General features: G+C 39.2%; 1 protein-coding gene across 3 annotated transcripts in view; it reads left to right on the forward strand.

The window, feature by feature from the left end:
• LOC138936761 (M-phase inducer phosphatase) overlaps positions 1 to 23,677 on the forward strand; it is a 53,745-nt gene that overhangs the window by 22,440 nt on the left and 7,628 nt on the right. The window contains exon 1 of one of the 3 annotated variants that reach the window (XM_070302381.1): positions 7,336 to 7,540. The exons of the other annotated variants lie outside the window; for them this stretch is intronic. The gene's annotated coding sequence lies outside the window, so the exon portion shown is untranslated. Of the gene's footprint in view, positions 1 to 7,335; positions 7,541 to 23,677 lie in introns of those variants that run through there. 3 annotated transcript variants of the gene reach the window in all.

The raw sequence follows: 23,677 nt of genomic DNA on the forward strand, positions 1-23,677 counted from the left end.
AAAAACGGCTGAAGCAAAGTTGTACACCTAATATAATTTACTCGGTTCAAAATAATCTTCAAAATATCAATTTTTTTTTAAATAGATATTATATAATAGAATTATTCTCTAGAATTAACAACGACGATTCTATCTGAAAATTTGTGATTAAAAAACAAAAAGGAGGACTATTTTAGTAGAATCAATCGATTCGCGACTGATAATAGGAATTATCTACTTTTTTTTACATTTTAAAAACGCGGATTCTAATGAACGTCGATTGTCCAATAGCGTGAGAAGGATGAGCAAGCGCAGAATTTTGATGGTTAACGTATTTTTTTTTATTTTTTTATCGAACAGTACTGTTTATTGTGCCATTAACAGCTGAATGCGAGGAAGCAGCTGATTCTACGCGCGCCATTTTTGTCGCCCGCATTAGAGAAGATGCCGCATAAACGGGGGTCAGCTTTAAACCTTATCTTGGTATTACGATAACCGAGATATTTGAACTACGCTCTTTCCGAGAAGTTCTATCGTGAAAACGTATGATTTAGACCGCCGATAACGATATTTGCGCGTATAAGCTAATCAGGAAATAAAGGAAGATGCGCAGGCGCCATGAAGACGACTCGCGTGAATGGAAGGGAAAAAAAAAGAAAAATGCAAATGAGTTGAAGCGTCAACAGTAGCGTAGATTCAAGTCATTAAAAGGAAATTTGTAAGACTCTATTAAATATGATAAATAGTTTGCGTGCTTAGAATATAAAAATTCTATAAAAACTCGCGACGACGACGAGAGAAAGTAATATTTCGCATATAATTTTTGAAATTTATTATCGAATCTATAAAGATTTTCTGTAAATACAATTTTATATTTAAAACGGGACAAAAATTATAGAATCTTGATTTTTTTTATTCCGGATACTTGTTGGATAATCGCTGGGAACTTATATCGAATCAGAATCTTCTTTATAAATATCTAAAAGAATTTTGAAATTTTCGCAAAAAGACTTTCTTTCTTTTTTTTTTCGTGGTATTATTTCCTTTTACAGAAAGCGGGAAGAAATAGGTTCTAAGATGCTAAAACACTAACTTTAGCTATACTCGCGACGAAGGTATAGGCTAGTTTTGAAAAATTTCTGAAATACCAAAGACCCTATGTAAGAAATTTGTCGAAGAGACTTTCCTATTTCTTTATTTTCTTATATCTTTGCGTACATTTATCTCATTTTTTTTTTATGAAATATAATTACCGATGGAAAAAGAGAAGATACATTCATAGAACAGCGAGTAGAAAGGGGGAGGAATAGGAACTATTCTTTTTCTCGTTATTCATTTCTCCATGTAAACCTGTGTATAAAATCCATTAAATTTCTAAAAAGAATTTCTTGTAACATCGGTATCTCCTGATACCAATTACGTCCTGAATTCTCGTACGAGCGAAATGTTGGAGAATCCGCCAAAGGGGGATGAAAAATCGAGGACGAGAAATTGCGACGACGTCCCAGCGAGTCGAGACTGTATGTAATTCCCAGATACGCGCGATAACGCGGGAGAGAGAGAGAGAGAGAGAGAGAGAGAGACTTGCGAGCGCGCATCTCACGCGGTGAATGCAAATGCTCTCTCCTCTCCTCTCCTCCAAGGCTCTCGTTCCCAGAAAAGCGTTGTCGAGAAACTTCGCCGAACGGCATTCCAAACGGCGAGCGACGACGACGTACCATTGGCCGGCGTTTCCCGCCAAGAACGGGAACCAGTTTCGTCGCGTAGCTACGGGAAAGGGGGAAGAAGAGGGGGAGGGATTCTTCTCAGCTGATCGCCGGTCGATGCGCGTCTCGCGTCGCAACCGTTCCTCTTCCCACGTCTTTCTTCTTCTTCTGCCTACTCCTCTATCCTTCTCGAGCCCGCCTTCGACGCTCGTCGAATTTCTCTCGTCGTTTTATGGACACGTACTTTTTTCTTATTGCCATCTCTTCGGAAGTGAGAACTGTTATAGGAGTATAGGAGTAAGAAAAACAGCATGTTCATTCATAGATTTATTCTTTTCTTCCGGAGCGTAACATTTAGACGACCAAAGTTATAAATAAATCATAAAAGAAGACGAGAAGAAAAAATAAATAGATATAACATGTAAATGACGTGATGATATGATATTAGGTGTACAACTTTGCTTCCGCCGTTTTCCTATAGATGGCTTTAGCGGTAAGTAGCGATCGAAATAAATAGATCATAGACGTCGTGCGATAAACTTGGGCATCTGTCAACATAACCCCATAGAAACGTTAGTCGATTTGTGTCCGCGTCATAAAGTTATTCTCGATTGAAAATGTCAGTTTACGAGTCAAATTCTCGTCATTTGCGGGAGGTTTTAATTTTCTGCTTCAATATGAAGAAATCTGCGGCCGAGGCTCATCGAATGCTCTCAAATACTTATGGTGAAGCCGCTATTAGTGAAAGGAACGTGTCGCGAGTGGTTTCGACGCTTCAAGAACGGTGATTTTCACGTCGAAGACCGGAATAGCGGTGGAAGAGAGAAGGTTTTCGAAGATACGGAATTGGAGGCATTACTTAATGAAGACTCGAGTCAAAGTCAAAAAGAATTGGCACGATCATTGGGAGTGGACAATACTTTGAATCATAAATGTATAACCAGTTTTTTACAATAAAGCTTCGAATTTCGGAAAAAAACGGCGGAAGCAAAGTTGTACACCTAATAGCTATTTTCGAACGAAGAAAAAAAATGTAGTGTAAAGCGCATTTTAAATGATCTATATAATTGGTGATAAAATTTAAAATAAAGTTCATTCTTAATACGTATGTGTATATATTCTGACATTTATACACATGCTTATCTTACTTCTTCAAATGTCTTCTATTCTATATGACACATAGTTTTCTATCTGGAATCTTATCGCAAATTATAGATTATCTACAGCGGTGTTACATCAGTGTAAATCGTCTATCAATTAGATACGATTTCATGTTTACGTTCAAGGGGGAAGTAAGAGAATAATTCAAGCGCCCTTTACGATCGCTCATGCTTCAAGTTTCCTAAACGTATACGTGCAAATAGTCTCGATGATGTATGTTGACTACCGCGTGTCAGATTCCGGAGACAAATTTTATTGTACTTCTCTACGAGACCGTATTAGGATCACACTCTTTATTAACGACAGCTCCCCAAGATGGTCAAACAGAAATTCCTGAAAGGAGGATTTTTTCTCAGCACGTTCCTCGCGGACCGTTACACCGAATGGAGGTGGCATTGTTGCAATACGATACATCGTAGGTCGCAAAAGTTGCCGCGCGTTTTTCCGCGCCTCTCGCCCGCCTCTTTTTATCAATCATCCGTCTTTCTCTCCCGCCGGCCTTTCCTCGACAGAATTGACCGCGATCTACTCGGAGCACCGAGTCGGTTCCCAGGTAGATTGGGTAGGTGTGGGAAGAAGACGGCCACTTGGTGATGCGGTACCTGCCCCAATACCGCGCTACGATAGATCCTTACCCTGGCTTGGCGGGCCGCGCGTAGAATCCGATCGAGCGAGAAGAACCTGCCTACTTGGCATACCTTTTTACCTACGATCCTTTCTCGTTCTCTCTGTGGTACCTGTTTGTGTTGGTTTTGCACTTCTATCGAATGTCCGCGTCTATTGATCGCTCCCATCGAATAACTGATTTGTCGTGTCTCCGTGCGCTTTTATAAAGTATAGTTGCCTCTATATTAGAAATTAACTATTCCAGGACTGAAACATTTCTTCGTCTCAATCATTATATTTACAAAAATCATTTGGGTTTCTATATCTCGACCGATGTAAAAACCTTAATGCTAGCTGACTTTACGAGAAATAAAAATTAATAACAGTTGCTTTTCATACTCCTTTCTTAAAAAGTAACCGATTTACACTTTTCCCTTTCTTGTCCTTTTTATTATTATTTTTTTCTCTTTTAAAGTCCAAAAACGGCAATCCCCAAATTCAAAAAAAGCAACAACAAAAAAGAAATACAAATTTATTAATGTTTATTTTTTACAAAGTCACGAGTGTCAGAGTCATGATTTTTTAAATTCTTCGAAATAATCTTCTTAAAAAAAAAAAAAAATCATTTAAAATAATGTTGTTAAGTGACGTTGTCAACTCGCACTCGTGTATTGATAAAATGTCTTTGTCGTTGAAATTACAACTTCACCGCAGCCGAGCGGTAAACTGCAAAGAAACTTTCTGGATATTTTCCCGCGCGAAAGAGAGAAATGGGAGGTAACCTTTGGTTCTGGAAAACATCGGGCCAACCTCCTGGCACGGGTCCTCTTAGCCGGAGTGTCTTGTTACGCGCGAGCAAACAGGTTGACATCCGCCTACGATATTTAGTAATAGACGTTCGAGAAACGATCGTTTCCTCCAAGATCGGGTAACTGATTTTCTTACATGCGTGTGTTTCTTTTTTTATATACGCGTTATTTTACTCGTACACGAGTTTCTTTAATCGTTATATGTAAAAGTCTCATTGTCCGCATCTGAGAAATTGATAAAATTTTATTTGAACGATACAAGTAAAAGAAATAATTCATAATATTTTTTTTTTTTTTTTTATTCGTAATTAATAGATATTTTTATTTGAATAATAATTTATTCCATTAAACGGTTATTTAAATAATTTTTTATCTCAACAATTATTAATTCGAAGATATCGAAAGAGATATATTTAGCATTTAGATTTTTACAATATATCGAGTATCCGCCGTTCTATTCTAGAAAAGGCCAGAATTGAATATTGCAATTTTGGGTCTCCCTATATTTCCTATAGACCGGTAGGCCACGTTCTTTTTGCTGTGTCGTTTATATCGTAGAATGGAATGAGGTTTTTACGAGATTCTTCAGAGTCTCTCTTAACCGTGGCGCGTTTCGTTCTTCTTCTTCTGCTTCTTAAACGAGCCGCGATCGAGGGGGCATACTCAACGAAGGATGAACCGTGAGACGACGAGTTCGCCAGTAAAGACCGTGGCGTCTATGGTCCCTTTAAGCGTATATGTATAGGTTTCATGTGAGACCCTTCGGCCGCTCGTCTAGACGTCGTGTACGCGCGCGTGTCTGTATGTATGTGGTTCCCCGAGGGAGAAACTGACGAAAGAAAAGAAGAAGGACAAAGGGTGGGGCCGCCGTCGGGCTTACCTGGTGGTAGTGCGGGCTTTTAAATCGGTCCGTATAGGAGAGTTTTAAAAATGGCCGAGTTTGCCCGGCCTTGTCCGATCTCCGTCAGCTGTGCGTGAGGGATGTCAGCTGATTGGGTTTTGGCGGGAAAACGGCGCGCCGGGAGACCCATGGCCCCGCCGCAGTGCGTCAAATAAATCGTATCGTGCGACAAGGTAGGTCCCTCTTGGTTGGAAAAAATTTTTCGAGGTTCGTCTGTCGCAATTTGTGCTTTCATATGCAAGATTAATGTCAGCTGTAATTTAAATTAAAGATGAGAATAAAAAGACAAATACGTATAATTATAAATTCGACGAGTTTATCAGGATTAATAAATAATTGAAAAATTATAATACTTTGTAAAAGTATCGAAATAGTTTGACGAATTTTAACAATTCAATTACGAAGTTTTCAAATTTTCGCTCCTCTGTTACTTTTTCCTCAGACAACTCACGCTTATACAGACATAAGATATTATATTTTCCAAAGCATTCGTCTTTTTCAATTGTCAAAGTCTTATCTGAAACAATATCTACAAAGTTAACCTATTTTAAATTTTAGAAGAAATAAAAAAGAATTTTTTCACACAATAAATCTGAACAGGATAGCAGAATTAAGCGAGAATGTCATATTTGCTTTGCTCTAACAAAGATTTAAACAATATTTTTATGGTTATAATAACGAAACACGTCAAGATTTTCAACGTTCAGTATCGTGCCAACGATTGTAAGCCTGTTTGCCGCAAGGGCCCTTTGTCCTGCCCAGTATCGCATATATCTACGTACTCTCTTTTTTTCTTTCTCTCCATTTGTGAATGTGTAGAGGAAAGACTTCTGCTTACATGCCGACACGGCGTGTTCAAGTAAGTTTTGTATTTATAAGCTGGTTCCACAAATATTCGTGGCTCGTTTGCTGAATATTCGATATCGAGAGAAATATTTATGCATAACAAATGCACTAATTATATATGATAGTATGGAAATATTTTTTACTAAATATTTTTTATGAAACACTGAGTATAATTTTGAAAAAGAGACAGAAAAATGTTGCATTGATTTTCTTTCTTAATCTCATCGTTAATATCGGCAAAGAAAAGTGCTTTAAAATCAAATAGAAAATATTTTTTAAATTTCCAAAATTTAATTTATGATATTATAAACTATTCTAATATAATAAGCTATTACAAGCTTCGAACAAGCAGCGATGTGTCGGACACTGTTTTGTAAATCTTCGAACCACGCGTTAATGTAAAAAAGAAAGATAGAGTTTTATTTTTCGAAAAATTTTTCTGACGGTTTAGTTTCTGAAAAAGTCTGACGGTTAAACCCATAGAATTACCAAAAGAATTCATCCCTGTTGTGCAGGGATATTCGTTATGTGACTTTTCTTTTTTAAGGATAGAATAATAGAGAAAACTTTGCATTATTATTTACTTATTGTTAATTAGTTCTGCTTTAAGATTATTCATCGATTTTCAATTAACTTTGACAATAACTAATAGACAGAGAGAATGCTTGGTGCGTAACACAAAGTTTTTATTTGAAGTGATAGATGTGGTATTAGTTATGATCTCTTATTGTGTTTTGAAAGGAAAATTACAATAATTAAATGACAAGTTTAGCCTGAATATATTTTTTCATATATATATATTTTTTTTTTTTTTTTTTTTTTTTTTAAAGCAAAATTACTGACACCATCTCACAAGAAATGGATAAGAATAATTTTCTCTTCATCAGGAAAATAAACTATCTTGATCGTTAAATTTTATCCCCAAGTTATAAATGAGAACGTTCGTGCGCGAATCATATTTGGAATATTTTTGAGAGATTATAGTTTTCGAAAACTGTAGTTTTTCGGGACATGTATACAGTGTCGTTTCAAATGACTTTGCACATCCATTTCAAGTATCGATTCGACTGGTTCTTCTCTTACAAACTTGGATCACCTGTGTATTCTCTTGAAGCTATCGCTGTTATTGTGATACACGAAGAAGGAACGAGCCAGCGGTTACGGCGATCTCACGGTATAGGTAACTGATATTTCAAGTTCCGAAGTGAATCCTTTACCTTCGGAAATATTTCGGGCGGGAATGGCAAGAATAAGATAGAAGGAGAGAGAGAGAGAGAGAGAGAGAGAGAGAGGAAAGTAACCGAAATTTGCCTTGGCACAGGGAGAATACAATTTACAAAGGACTGTCGACTTTCTGTATGTGTGAGAGGCCCCAATTGAGGGGCCTCTGGCCTTAAGAGAACCTTCGAGCCAAATCTTCTCAGCTGATGGTTTCACGACGTGAGGCCTTACGGGGAGGATCAAGGAAAGAGGCGCCGACGTCGACGTGTCCGGTGCTTGCCTCCCTTTTCTTTCTCTTTGGTCACCTAATGGTAAGACAATTTCGATGGCGGGATCGAACACACGGGCGGATTTATATTCGTACACTGCATAATTCCCGATAGCTTCGTTTACGCGCGTACGGTAGCATTTTCATACTTTGTATCTTTCGTCGGGGCAGCTTATAGGCTTAATTTTAATGTCAGCGTCCGTAATCTATTCTCGAAATTCGATTCTTCTTAAAAAAAGAAAAAAAAAGGTTCTTTTCCAGAATTAAGTCTTTTAGACGAGTTAGCAATTGAAGTAAGAGATTAAATTTAATTTTTTTTTTTTTTTTACCAAGAAAAGTGCATTTTTCACATTTTTGTTGAAAGATTCAACTTCGACGAGATATCCGTCTTACTCCGAAAATACGTATCGCTGGACGAAATATATATATATATATATATATATATATATATATACAGTTAACCATCGAAAGAGAAGAAAAACGAAAAAAACCAGATAACTTGCACGAGATTCCAAAGTGAAATCTACGTTTCCAAGATTTTGTATCCCGCATGGTTCACGTTACTCGATAACGATACGAAAAAAAATGTGTCTTATTATTATTAAACAAAAAAAAAAAAACAAAAAAAAACAATACACATCTCGGTCATGGTAGCGGAATAAAAGGGACGTTTCACTCGAGCGGAAGAGAACGAGAGAATCCGCGCGCATCAAGAGGGAAGTTAGAAGAAGAGAAAAGACCTCGCGCCGGCGGATGTTCCGAATACATTGAATACACATGCGCGATTTCGCCGAGTCGAAATAATGGAACCTGCCGTGCGCGCCCCTTTTTGCGTATTTCGCTTTATGAATCGGGGAAACGGCAAACGTACGCGCCACATATGAGAGCGAAGCCACCCCCTGCGCGCACTTCCGGCGAAGCAGGTATACCCGGTGCCTGTGTGTCCTGCACGTTATGACCAGCTCTCAGTTTCCGTTTGGCGGGTTAAAGGAAGCGTACAGACGCGCACCGTATGTCCTTTCACGAGGATAAAAGCGAGGAATGTTGTTCGATTCTTGAATATCATCTATTGTCTCCGTTGAAATCGCGTAGGAATTATTTCACGCATCATTATATCTTTGTTACATCGACAGATTCAGATCGATAATTATAAATTGTATAGACAGTTATCTAGAAGGAGAGAGAGAGAGAGAGTAAGGGAGATAATTAGGGGCCCCTTCGCGGAGAGATTTCTTTCATCTTCGTTTATTTGATTCTCTTTCGCTTTCGAAAAAAAGTGAATGAAGTGAATCTTTGCTTCTTCAAGGAAATAGATAAAATGGCTCGTTCCTTTGTCATAAACTAGAATACTATTGATTGTGTTAATTTATGAAAATTAATGAAGAATTTTGCAAGTTTCGAAGACACGGACAATCTAGACAAACCGGTTCTTTGCATACATTTTTTTTTTTTTTTTTTTTTACATTGTAAGAAGGTGCGTGTAAATATTAATTTATACACGTTTTAATGAATATTTATATATAATTAATACATATTTATTCGGAGAAAAAAAAATGTTTTACGTAAAAGTAACTATACGAATGTAGATGTTTCTTTTTTATAAAAAAATTTTATTTTTCGTAGGATACCCATGAATTAACGGTTGATGATCCACGTGTTTTTATCGGTGTACACGATGTGGAGAATGAGAATTTTTAAAGACGCGAATTCTGCAGATAATGATTGCAAAGAAAGAAGGATTAAAAAATCAGGATTAATTAGTAAAACTGAACCATCTTATTTAAGAATCTGATACTATTTTTATGTTTCTCGTATAAGAGGATTGGAAGAAAGAAAAAAAAGAAAAAAGATATGAAAAATTCAAACGGGGGCAATCATTTTATAATCTTAATGCTCTCGCATAAATCTTTTGCAAATCGTCGGCAAATTTTTATTAAGCAATTTTTAAAATAATATCTAATGAGATTGTTTAAGGAGAATAATTTTTAGTATCTATAAAGTGTTACGTAATTTTTATCACGAGCCCAACCAGTCATTTCGAACTGAGGTATACAAATCCCTTTGCCACGATAAGAATCGAGAACGTCAATGAAATTTTAGAAAAAAATCTTTCGTGTCCGTCCGTAGAAGTATCCTTTATTAAAATTAATCCTTCGTAGGATTAATCGATATCCTGATTAATTAATATATTTTCAATATTGAGATTAATCACGGGGTATGTTGTTATTCGGATATTGTATTTCAAGTGTTTTGTCGGTAGATCCTCCCCCCCCCCCACCCCCCGTCCGATCCATGCGGACGTTGACAATGGATACACGCGTTGCATCACGTGGATAAACAAAACGCGAATGCACTCGGGGATATTATAACGCACGTTGACGTTTCGTTCCGCGTTACGGCGCTCCTCGCCGGTCCGCGCTTACCCGGTGACGGTTAAAAATTACGCAACATTGTTCCTCTCGCTTCATCTCGCATTCCTTCTCGTCCTCTCCTCTCCTTCGCGTCTCCTTCTGCCGCTTCGGTATGCTGTCAGAGGAGAAGAGCGTGCGTGTTTTCTTTCTCTCTCTCTCTCTCTCTCTCTCGACTCGACCAGCAACGTGGCAGGCTCTCGGGGCCCCGGCAACAGCGGCGGCAAAGCGCCACTTCCAACAGACACGAGGAGTTTCTGTGAGCGCGGGAAACGCATGCCGAGAAGAAACGATCATCCATCTCGCTCACTCGGCGCCGTCGACGGAGACGATCGTTAAATAATACGCTAAGCGCTAAATCCTATCTCGTCTAGCACGAGAGAGGGACGAGAGTTTCCTGTCTCGCCCTCACCGATACCTCGTGATATCGAGCTTCGCTTCTACGGTTTATATTATCCGACCATCAGCCAGGACCGTATACGTTACGGTTCCGATTACTCGTACATCTCTATCCTTCTTTAATGCGATGCGCTAGGATGCATAGAGCGTGCCTTTATACGAAACTCTCGTCATTGTAAAATTTATAAGACGCTGCGATGTATGAAAATAAACAAAGATAAGAAAATTAAATATTACTAATAGACCAAGAGGGAAGATCAACTTTGGGAAGCGATTGAGAAGGGAGATGTGACCGAGGGATAAAATGCATGGTGAACTTATTGAAGGACACGGTGAAGCATCTTGACGTTGATTGATTAGAAGCGAGATATAAGAATATTTATTTCTAATACATGAAAATCGTGATATCTCGATATCGTTTATCATTGATTATATTGTCACATTTATCTCTCGTTGTTTACATCTTGTTATAACGATATACAGGGTGTCCCATTTAATAAAGGACCCACTCAAATATCTCAGAAACACTGCGTTAAATCGAAAAATGTTTCAAACAAAAGTTGTGTGGCTTCAAGGGGGCCATAAGATGGTGACAATGATTTGACCTTGGAAAATCATTTGAAGGTCATGTGAAGGCCAACTTTAAAATCTTAAATGGAAACCCCCATTTTTCATTACATATTCTTGTAGCTTATCTCGAGAGCTTTTCAAAGCACTGTAATAAAGTATTTTTTTTATTAAGTACTTTTTAAGTTATTTTAATCTGACATATTTTGATATAAAAAATTAAATAACTCGTAAAATATTCAGTTTTCGATAATCTTACCGTAATACTTTTATGTACAGAATAATGAGACAAATCAATTAGTGCCAAAAAAAAAAAAAAAAAAAAAAAAAAAACAAATAATTGTTTAAAAAAATACATTGTAAATAATTTTCTTAAAAATAATAATTTTTTATACTAATTGATTTGTCTTATTATTCTGTACATAAAAGTATTACGGTATGATTATCGAAAACTAAATATTTTACGAGATATTTAATTTTTTATATCAAAATATGTCAGATTAAAATATAAAATAACTCAAAAAGTACTTAATAAAAAAATACTTTATTATAATGTTTTGGAAAGCTCTCGATGTCAGCTACAAGAATGCTAAATAAAAAATGGGGCTTTCCATTTAAGATTTTAAAGTTGACCTTCACATGACCTTCAAATGATTTTCCAAGGTCAAATCATTGTCACCATCTTATGGCCCCCTTGAAGTCACACAACTTTTGTTTGAAACATTTTTCGATTTAACGCAGTGTTTCTGAGATATTTGAGTGGGTCCTTTAAAATGGGACACCCTGTATATATGATCGTGACATTTTTTTATAATTATCTCGTTTGTCATGTATCTCAAGTAATCGAACTTTATGGAAGGTATCGAATGTCTAGATAATCCGTCGTAAATTTATCAAAATATTTCGACGATCTCATTAGAATTTGTGGGCTCTAATCCTCACGGACGCTCGTAATCCGTCGATATTCGATGCCGGGAGCCATATACGATACAACTCGATCTCTTCCACAGGCGGCTAACGGAGCGTGAATTTCCGTAGGTTTTCCAAACGATTACACCTGTAGCGTACGAGAAGGAAGCCCGACACGACGCGCACCCCTATCGTCGTTCCACGCACATGCTGACGCGTACCAAGTTTCCTCCAACTTCCTCCACTTGTTACTTCAACCGCGATTCCTTCTTCCGTACACGCGCGCGCATCTTTCATATATACCTTTTACGCCGTTTCTTTATTTCTTTATCGCATCGATGAGGTCAAAGTTGTACCTGGAATATTTAGAAGACGTTTCCAACATCTCTCGATTCGTGAATCTTATAATAAGACTTTATCGATCAATTTTTTTTTTTTTTTTTTTTTTTAATCTTTGATATCATATCTTCGCCGACGTAAAAGAATATTTATTTTCGAGTCAAATATCGTGCAATTATCTCGAATAAAGTCCTACATGGAGTCGAAATATGTGCTCGATTTTCGCATGTTGCTTGTTTTGCTTTTCCAAGTCTATAGGGAAATCCCTTTGTTCCGTACTTAAAACGCGAGCTCTCCAACGTATAGACGTAGTTTATACGCGAGAGAAACAGCGGTAGCGGTACATTAACCGTCTTTGCTTTCCACCCCTTTCTCACCCGTTCCCCCTACTTTGCCCCCAACGGTCTCTCCGCGTCTTCTCCTTCCTTTTTGCCGCGGGTTCTCCTTCTTCCTCGCCTGCATCTTTCTTCTTCTTCTTCTTCTTCTTCATCCTCTTCCTTCTTCACATATCATTCTTCGTGCCCTCCTACCGTCCAGACACGTAGAGAAAGGAATGCAATTCTGGAGAGACGCAACATCGCCATTTCAATGATGATGATGGAGCAACGGCCCTTTTCGGGATAACGTTGCCCTTACGGGTCGATTGGCGTGTCCTCAATTTTTTCTCAAAATTCACGAAAGAGATTATTCGGATTATATCGAGAAACCGATAATTCGCGTCTGACATTGTTTCTTCTTTTTTTTTTCTTTTGTTCCCCTCTGGGAATGCGAGACCTCGTTAAATTCGAATATCGAGTTAATCTTGAAAACATCTCGCTGCTAGCGTTATTATATCGATTCCTAAATAGCCTTTCCCATAATATACGACACGGTTAACACTTGTATATTTCCATTGTTCTTTTTCGCAGCTTTACCTTTTTCCTCATTCGTTTGAAGAATTTTTTGAATCGAGCGACGCGTCGAAGAACGAAGAATGAAATATATCCAGTATCGTTATCATCAATTGCGTACGCGCGACGACCCGATTCGCGATCGAGAATGAAGAGTCGAATTATCGATGAAACGACAATTCTCTTCGGCAAGGCTCTTCGGCTCCATTTCGACCTAGGAGTCGACACGGTGGGTGGGAGGGTTCCCTTTGCCGAACTTATTATATATATATATCCAGGGCGGCTTCAACACAGACTCTTTTCGGAGTTCGTGCAACGGCGAACCCGGCCATCCGGTTTCGCGCCTTTCTCGACCGCTTTGTTAGCGAAAGGAGCGATAATTTGCAAGAGAAGGAAGCGTTCTGCGCGGGTTAACGTTCCTTCGTGCAAGGGCGCGAAGACACACGACACGATTATAAATTGGATTTGTAAAGCTCATTGGTGTCGACAACTATATATTATAATCTTATAAAGTATAATGGAAAAATATACTCGATACGTTTCGCCAAAATACAATATAAAAGCCTACATGAGATTATGTGGGGAGGTTTAAAAAAAAAATATATATATATATAAATATAAAAAATTTATTTTACATAAATTTTATATTTGATATAAAAACGATGCTTGATGTTAAGTTTGAGCTTTTGTGAAAACGCAGATATTCCGAGATATATGCTTTCGTTGGATTCTTACGCCCATTTATTGGCGCGACTCTGGAAAATACAACACGAATATTTGAAGAGTTACGATAAAGGCTCAAAATTGTCGTATCCATAATGAATTTTCTGTCTTTCTTTACTTTCTAACTGTAATGTATCGTTTCGCATTTTTCACCGATACTGTATTCTTTGTAACGGCATTTTGTAACTTTGAATTTGGCCATGGAACTTACAACGTAGTCGAAAGCCAGAAGATGTAATAAAACGCACGAATGAAATGAAGTAATAACCGATATAAACAACTTGGGTAGCATGTGGTGAAATGGTTGAAGTTTGTGAAAGAATAGAAGATAAGTCTTACAATAGCGCGTCCAACTTTCTAACAGTGATCTATGATACAATGCGGAGAGTATTCAATGTCCCGTTGTTCCTCTGAAGAAAGTAAGATAAATTATTGTTAAGTCGTTCTCGCCCTTGATATACGCATGTTCGTATCGTAAATAAAGCGCAGAAATATGATAAGGCCGACCGACATTATCGTTCGCGTAACTCTAACACCGATCATAAATCACGTATTTCTGTAATCAACGCGGAGTTTAAGAGAAATGAGAGAAGATAACGAGATGGGAGGAAGAAAGAACCGAGAAAACGCAGCAACCGCTTATATGTTTTACTTGAGCATTTTCCCTCGCTGTTGGTTGACGATCCGGTGTTGCTATGCGAGGCGCCGTTGGTCCAAGGGCAAGGCGAAGGAGGTAGATGACGGGATTATGCGGCGGGTAAAGGACGGAGGAGGATGAGGGAGTTCACCGTAGAAGCGTCGTCATCGGCGGCGTCGACGCCGCTCGGTGTCGATGGCGGTTGAAACGTCGGTGAAGGATAGAAAAAGAAAAGAGACTTTTTGGGAGGCGGGGGGGGAGCGCGTGGGGGGGAGGCTGGACCTACAGAGAGCGGAGAAAAAAAGGAGGGAGAGAATGAAAGATCGAGAGAGAGAGAGAGAGAGAGAAATGGGCATCTGGGTGGCGCGGGTGGCCGCTAACGTGGCGGGAAGGGCGAGGAGGAGACCAAGAAACGCGCATCGGGATCGTCTACGGAGAAGAAAGGCTCTCGCGGGCGGTTTTTTTTTTTTTTTTTTTACGGCGTGGCGTATCCACCGACGCGACCGATCGCCAAAATAAGGAGGAAGATTTGCGTGACGGGGAAGGGTGGAACGAATTTCGGAGATTCCCTCCCCGACCCCCCCCCCCCGCCTCAGATTTGTTCACAAGAAAATGCTATTAATCGTAAATGTGCGTGTAATGTTCCCGGTCTAGTTTTTGACTCGCATCATTGAAACGCGGATAATATTCAAATTATATTAGGTGTACAACTTTGCTTCCGCCGTTTTTTTTTCCCCGAAATTCGAGGCTTTATTGTAAAAAACTGATTATACATTTATGATTCAAAGTATTGTCCACTCCCAATGATCGTGCCAATTCTTTTTGACTTTGACTCGAGTCTTCATTAAGTAATGCCTCCAATTCCGCATCTTCGAAAACCTTCTCTCTTCCACCGCTATGCCGGTCTTCGACGTGAAAATCACTGTTCTTGAAGCGTTGAAACCACTCGCGACACGTTCTTTCACTAATAGCGGCTTCACCATAAGTATTTGAGAGCATTCGATGAGCCTCGGCCGCAGATTTCTTCATATTGAAGCAGAAAATTAAAACGTCCCGCAAATGACGAGAATTTGGCTCGTAAACTGACATTTTCAATCGAGAATAACTTTATGACGCGGACACAAATCGACTAACGTTTCTATGGGGTTATGTTGACAGATGCCCAAGTTTATCGCACGACGTCTATGATCTATTTATTTCGACCGCTACTTACCGCTAAAGCCATCTATAGGAAAACGGCGGAAGCAAAGTTGTACACCTAATAACTGACATAAAGTTAAATATTTATATGTCAAAAACATATGACGAATACATTTCTCGTCTTTCTCTCCATGATTTATCTTCTTCTGCTTTATTTATTTAATTTTATCTACATGACGGAGAAAAATCGAAAAGAACGAAGAGGGCAGAAGACCGCGGCATCGACGAGACAAACATTCAAGACGAATAAAAAAAAAAAAAAAGAAGAAGAAGAAGAAGAAAATGCTAATAGATAGAACCGGAAACTGTGACTGACGGGAATTCATGATTCGTTCGGCTCTAGGTACACGGTTGACCGTACATTCCAAATTTTTCGAGAGAGAGAGAGAGAGAGGCGAAACTTAAGCCGTTTCGTGGACCTCTCTCTCTGTCCCTGCGGCGATACACGAAACCAGGTATCGATTCAATCCAATTATCGCAGCTTCCCGTCGTTCGTGTATCCCGGGAATCCGCGTCGCGATTTTATAAGTAAGGGCGCGTGTGTCGGTGGGTTTTTTTTTCATACCGCTAATAAATTCGAATGATTTGACGTCGAACAATTCGAACATTTCGAAATTATCGATATCCGCCGCGGCGAAATACAATATGAAATTCCGCTAAGGTCATGTCGCACGGACGCTTCTCTGTTTACAAACATAAGGGGGTTTCTCTCTCTCTCTCTCCTTCCCGTCTCCCGCGGTTTCCACTTCCCTTCGCATTCCCTTCAATCTGCCCTTCCCGTCTTCCTTTCCACTTCTCCCCGATGTTTCTTTCTCCTCCGATCTCTCTCCATCTCTCTCACTCATTCCCTTTCTTCATCTCTCTGCGCGTCTCTCGTTTTCTCTCCGCACGCCCTCGCCTCCCCGCCGAGCGAAAAAGATGCCGCGAGTCTCACCATGTCGTTTCTCCCCACTATCGCCCACTACCGACGCGACCGTTGAGATTTAAATCCCCTTGTGATGGTGGTGGAGAGAGGACGTGAACTTTACGTGGCATGGGAACGCGAGCGCGACGGCGATACCCGACCGCGAAACGGAAAGAGGGCCCGGTATCGGCGAAGTTTGTTCGGGAATCTGTCAAAGATTCCGAGCGAGCCTGCGAAGAGAGAGAGAGAGAGACTCCGGGGGCTTAATCCTCCCATTCATCTTGTTCATTCGTATACGATTAAAATTTCGCATTTCTGATTTTTACATTACACGTATTAACGTTCGTCTCATCCTATTTGTCGTTATCCGTCATTAATATCTTGCGGATAAAGCTGATTAAAAAGAAGCGTTGTGGGACTGGAATGCTATTAAACGATTTTTCAAAACTCGCACGAGTCTGTCATCTCTCACTCTCGTCTCAGAAAGATACACGTGGCGGAACGATGGATAGAGAAATATGCGCGACGCGTCTCTTTTTCTCCATCTCTTTCTCTCCCTTTCCATCTTTTTTCCACCTTCCTTCTCATACTTTGGGCTTCGTCTGTCAGCTCTTCGCGCTTCTATCCCGCCTTCGTTACCTTGATGTTCTTGTACTCTCTCCTATTCAATTCATACATTGTCATTCATAATTCGAGTGTTTCTTTGACTTTTTTTTTTTTATAATTGTTATCAAAAAAGGATCATCTTGGACGTCTCTCGCAAGATTAATCTATATCCGCTTATATCTAATCCAGATTGGTAGCATACATTATGTAATTAATTTATCAATATTTATTAACAATACATAATTTTAACATACATTATACGTATGGTGGGCTGATAAAATTTTCAGTTTTTATTCTTATATCTTTACAATGGAATGGTAAAGGAATACGATATTATGATTTTTATCAATTTTTTCATTTTTCTCGACACGAGATGATATTCTCGGGCAATGGAATTAATTCAAGATGGAGAAAAAAGATCTGTGGAAATGGAGCGAGAAAATATGATGGCTAAAACGAGACGAACAAAAATTCTGTCTGCGATTCATTGCGATTATCGCACGCCGATTTGACGTGTAAACTTCAAGTTCGATCGAACGATCGATGGACCGTTCGCGTCACCAAACGTCTATTCTCGCGGTATGTATTAGGTGTACAACTTTGCTTCCGCCGTTTTCCTATAGATGGCTTTAGCGGTAAGTAGCGGTCGAAATAAATAGATCATAGACGTCGTGCGATAAACTTGGGCATCTGTCAACATAACCCCATAGAAACATTAGTCGATTTGTGTCCGCGTCATAAAGTTATTCTCGATTGAAAATGTCAGTTTACGAGCCAAATTCTCGTCATTTGCGGGAGGTTTTAATTTTCTGCTTCAATATGAAGAAATCTGCGGCCGAGGCTCATCGAATGCTCTCAAATACTTATGGTGAAGCCGCTATTAGCGAAAGAACGTGTCGCGAGTGGTTTCGACGCTTCAAGAACGGTGATTTTCACGTCGAAGACCGGCATAGCGGTGGAAGAGAGAAGGTTTTCGAAGATGCGGAATTGGAGGCATTACTTAATGAAGACTCGAGTCAAAGTTAAAAAGAATTGGCACGATGGACAATACTTTGAATCATAAATGTATAATCAGTTTTTTTACAATAAAGCCTCGAATTTCGGAGAAAAAAACGGCGGAAGCAAAGTTGTACACCTAATACAATACTTTGGTACCCCGTATTCTCTCTGTCGCGCACGCCCCCATGAACTTTGTTTTCTCCCCACCCATACAAGAGCCCTCTACGGTATTCTTCGGCGCCCGCTAGCATGACAGAACATACGGGTGCAGCTGTTACAGGACCGAGTTTCGCAGTTAATCAATAACGGAGTTACGGAGCCATCGCCAATGAATAGTAATGATTCACCAAAGTTCACACACTTATCATCGATATAATGAACATCTGGCCGAGTAGATTCGGTTTCTCTCGTACTCGATCGATGTGTACAGAGATATGCTTGATTTTACCTAAAATAACGTTACCTTTTCGAGAGAATGCGCGATACATCTAAAATCAGTGTATCATGCTGTTATAATATTGTATAAATATGTAATATATAAAAATAATATTTAACACAGGGTATATATATATATATATATATTAATGGATGATATACATTTATTAATCGCTTTTCGTATATTTACGATTCGGCGAGACATGGGAATTTGTGCTACCTAAGTAAAACGGTCTTGAAAGCAGTTTTTCAACATCCGAAATTGCCACCGAAGATTCGTCGTTACACTTGTCAAATAAAAGCGAAGACACGCGCTTTCATGAATAAGTCAAATTAGTGGTCATCGAGATATATATATATATTTTTTTTATTTCAATTTATTTATAAGTTTTTATAAAAAGTAAGATAAACGACGAATCTTTGACGCGCCAAAATCTGATATATAATTATATTTTTATTATATTTACCTTACACGAGAAACTGGTCTTTTCTAAGAACTTTCTTGGCGCATTTTTGTGCCATTGATCCTTCTCGATCTCGAAAGCGGTGTCAATAAATGTTTACCTCGTAAAATGACGGAACGAGGCCGTGTATCTTTCTAAATATATAGAGCAGAAAATCAAACTCTCTTTTGCATATACGCATATATGTACCGATGGTACACGCAATGCTTACTCAACTGTCGCGGATACCTGATATATATATATATATATATATATATATATATATATATATATATATATATATATACAATATATATTCTTTCGTCCCGTATAATAATATTTTACCTATCGCGCGTGCGTGTTTGCGATGTGTGGTTTGTGCTAGGATGATACATGGTTGCACCACGTGCATCGTGCGTGTGCGTGCGTCGTAACAAACAATGGGCAATCAGAGCTTTTCAGAGCTGGGCACGTTTCGAGAGAGAGAGAGAGAGAGAGAGAGAGAGAGAGAGAGAGAGAGAGAGAGAGTTCGCCGCTCAAAGTCAACGTCTATGACGAATAGATTTCTGTCTCTTCCCGAATTTGCAACTCGTCGGCTTTAGCCCATCGGGTTACACGGGGATAGAATATTTTTTATTCCGATCGAAATAGGAATGCAGTGGCGCAAGCTGAGAAATGTCAAGTCGAAAGAGAGACATACGCCCTCTTATATCGATGACGGTGACGTAACGATTATTAGGCTTCGATCGATTACAGCATCTGTCGAAAAAGAATTTACTTGAGACTTTTCACAGGACTCGCTCGAACTGCGGTGACCTCTCTCCCTCACCCCTCTCGCTCCCGCTTATCCGTTCCACCGTTCGTCCCCCCCCCCCCCCGTAGGGGTTGAGACTTTTTCCTCCCCGAATGTCTCTTCCCCATCGTTTCTTCTCGCCGTCTCGCTTCTCTCGACGCGTACCGTACGAGAATTGCGAATTCCGCTTACTTATGCGTTACATCTGCGAAGCGGCGGCTGCGTACGTCGGAAGAATAGTGTAATCGGTCGGGGTGCCGTCTATAAGGGTGAGAGACACGCGGAGGAACAGATGATGATCCCGTTTAGGAAGTTGCAGAAACGTCCCGGGCGTCTATAAACTTACGGTTACCGGGTCATCGCCACCAGTGGTTCTTCGATCGCGCCTCGATAATCGTTTTCGAGCAATCTCTCGCGATTTTGAGAATGGAATCGATAATATTTTCACACGTTTAACGAACGAATCGTTAATTCGTGGTATACGCGAAGATATGATCGCGTTATAGACATTAGAAATATTACGAAATTTAATCTAGCGTAAAAGACACGCATCACGCGCACTAAATTGACTTACTGATTCAATTTAATTAATTTTTTTATCGCAATTTTTATTCACTTTATATTCTTCTTTTACACAGCTATGAAATACTTAAATTATATATTTCAATTTAAATAATTTAGCTTTTTATTTTTTGGCATTTATTCTGACATTGCGCATCTCAATATTATTACATTTGATTTGTGTAAACATTTGCTTATATATACGTATATCATAAATACACAGCGGAAATATATTGCGTTAATAAATAAACTTTTTATATTATATATCTTGGGATTAATTTATCTCGCGAAATATATATTTTATATCGAATCTCTCGAATTATACAATATATTTGACACGCTTCCGAATTTTATTCATCAGGGTTGGCAACGTTACCGTTATACAGTTACTTGTTTTCGGTAACGATCGTTACTTTTCTCTCTTTGTAACGGTAACGAAAATTAGCCGTTACTTTCATCCTTATTTTTTCGTTCTTTTTAATCTTATGTCTATACGATAGATATATTTTTTGAAAAATATTTTCTAGCCTTCTATCATTTATCAGGTTGCATTCCGATAGTCACTGCCAGTACTGAAAATCTATAGTAACGTAAATCAATAGATTTTACAATACTGATAGTGAATATTGGAATATACTCTTAATAATATTTTTCTTGTCAAAAATTTAAAAACAATGTTTGATAAAAATTTTCGACAAATTTGAAATTTGTAAATTACAATTTAAATTCCTATAAAGATAAGCGTATTAAAAGGTAAAGATATTAACATGAAAAAATTAGAATCATTAAATAAGTTTAAGGAGTGTTTATATTGTATATGTACGACCCAACTGGCAATTTATTGTTCGATTGTTAACACAACGTTTCGACCATATGGTTTTGGTCCTTATCAAGCGAATTAAAATTATTGTACGATAAATAATGATAATCCCGTTACAAAAATGAAATAAACAAATTTATGTACCTGCATTAGTTAAAGTTGAAAGAGAAAAAATTCGCTATGTCATAATGACACACTGTGTCAACCTCACTATTTAAGATACCGAGAAAGACTAAACGACCTTTATTAATCTATCGTATATGTTATTTAAATTTTCTGTGTCCTTTTGAGAGTTAACAGTGTTGTCATATTTTTTAATAAAGAACATTTCAGCTATTTCTCTCTTTCTTACATGTTTTTCAGTATGCATTCAGATATCAGGCGTTGACCAATCGAAGTCATGATCAAATTCTAATTTGTGTTTACCAATTACCGAAATAAGTTTAATTAAATAAGTTTAATATAAAAGAAACGCTCGCTATATAGAGACTAATTTAGAGTTTTTAATTGTAACGTAGATTATTACATTTAATATTGATTTGTTAAATAATTTTATAATCTAATATTATTATTTTAGCGTTACAAAAGACAAAAGCATAAGGAAAAAGTAACGAATCGTTACTTTCCAAGTAACGGTAACGCGTTACTTTTTAAAATGAGTAACGAGTTACCTTTTACAAAAAATAACGATAACGCGTCACTTTTATAGAGTAAAGTTCCCAACCCCGTTCCTCCGTTCGATTGAGAACCTCGTGACAGGTATTGCGTAAGTGGCTTGCCGGCGGCGGACCGCGCATCGATCGGAGAAGCAAAGCCGCTCGGGTACACGTGTGCGGTGCCTCGGTGATACACGCGTGAACCCATAGGTGCGGAGAACCATACCTGTCGACGGTGCCACGTCACACGCATATGTCACCGTGCACGTATACAGGATACGCGTGTGCGCGTGCACGCGGGAACGCGACGATCGTGCACTTAGCGCGCTGCTTCGGTCCTCTCGCGCGCACACAGGGAGATACGCCGAGAGAGAGAGAGAGAGAGAGACCCCGTGTCTCGTGCGGTACACCGTCGACACCCTTGGCACGCGCCAACCCTCACAATGGATGCGGCCATCTGCACTCTTTCTCACAGAAAAATCAAAGTCGATGGGCAGCGTTGCGGCGGCGAAATATTAAGTAATCAAGGATATAAGAGGGAGTAGGAATGTAAAACTATAGGAACTTAATTTATAAAAGCGTTTAACGAAAGGGTTCCGTAAGATTACAGACAATTCTATTTTTACCAACAAATGTACGATCTTAATGCGAGATATTGCTATACAAGCGCAACGCGGGGGCAACATCGATACGCGAGAGGGATCGATCGCTAAAAAGCAGTTACTCCGTACGTCATGGAATAAATTGCGCGAAGGGTGGGTTAGCCAGCGACGGGGAGAAGCACATGTGTTGGGGAGGGAGGGAGCCGAAACGTCGAAGGTGCACGATCTGGCAGCTGTCCGCAAGGGGGTCTGCGACCCTCGATTCGCTGGTTTCACGGCAGAAAGCAGCTGAGCTACCCCATGCGGCCGCCACGTCCGTCGCTTTTAGCGCACGCACGTTCCTTTTGGCGCTTTTTGGCGAATCTCGCGCAATCGCATGTCAGACGACATTACGGATCGCGTATATCCATCGTCCGAGGAAACGGGGCGAGGGAGGAGGAGGAGGGGGGGGGGAGAGAGAGAGGGAAAGTGCAATCTCGGTTCCTTCCATGCGGCTCCAGCCGCATGGCATTGTAGGAGTATAGGAGTCGAGTGTTCTCTCCTTCTTTTGCGATTGGAAGAATCGTACGTGCGAAGAAACCGCCCCTCGTGCGTTACCTCAAAAGGAATTCACGTATTAGGGGTACGATAAAGTCAAACGACAGCTGATCCTGTCCCAAGGATATAAGTCAATAAGTACGTTGGATTGTCGCCGGCGCTAATCGAGAAACGATCGGTGCGTGCGTTTCCACCCTCGCGTATCCCGCGGAATTTTCAATCCTGTTCTTATCTATATTTATCTTATCCTATCATATCTTGCGTCTATATCGTTTATGTGGTCTATTACACAAAAATCTCACACGGAAATTAATCATGCGGGAGGGAACCTCTTCCTTCTCCGTCTCCTCCCAAAAAAGTCTCGTCGAATGTAGAAATGAGATTAGGAATAAAATAACTAATAGTTATTTTATTCCTGATCACGCGGTAAATGATGAATAGAGACAAAAAGATGGTTTTTTTTTTTTTTTTTTTTTTTTTAGGAAGATAGATAAGATTAGATCTTCCTCGCTTCACGTAAAAAGACATCGATACGTTAGAAACCTTATCAATTTACATAAAAATCCTCAAAAGCATATGAATTTTTGATGATTTCGAGAGAGAATCCATGAAAGAGTTGTTTTATTTTTTAATGCTAAATCCTTTTGCCAACAGCTTTCGGGTTAGAAATGCTACAAAGAAAAACTGAAGAATAGGATGTTTAGTTGTAATCTTATCTCCAATTGACTTGTGTCGATAGTCAACCGTATCTA

The sequence above is a fragment of the Polyergus mexicanus genome, unplaced genomic scaffold (genome assembly GCF_030449975.1).
Source record: "Polyergus mexicanus isolate NDT 795.1 unplaced genomic scaffold, iyPolMexi1.0 SCAF_10, whole genome shotgun sequence".
Lineage (NCBI taxonomy): Eukaryota > Metazoa > Arthropoda > Insecta > Hymenoptera > Formicidae > Polyergus > Polyergus mexicanus.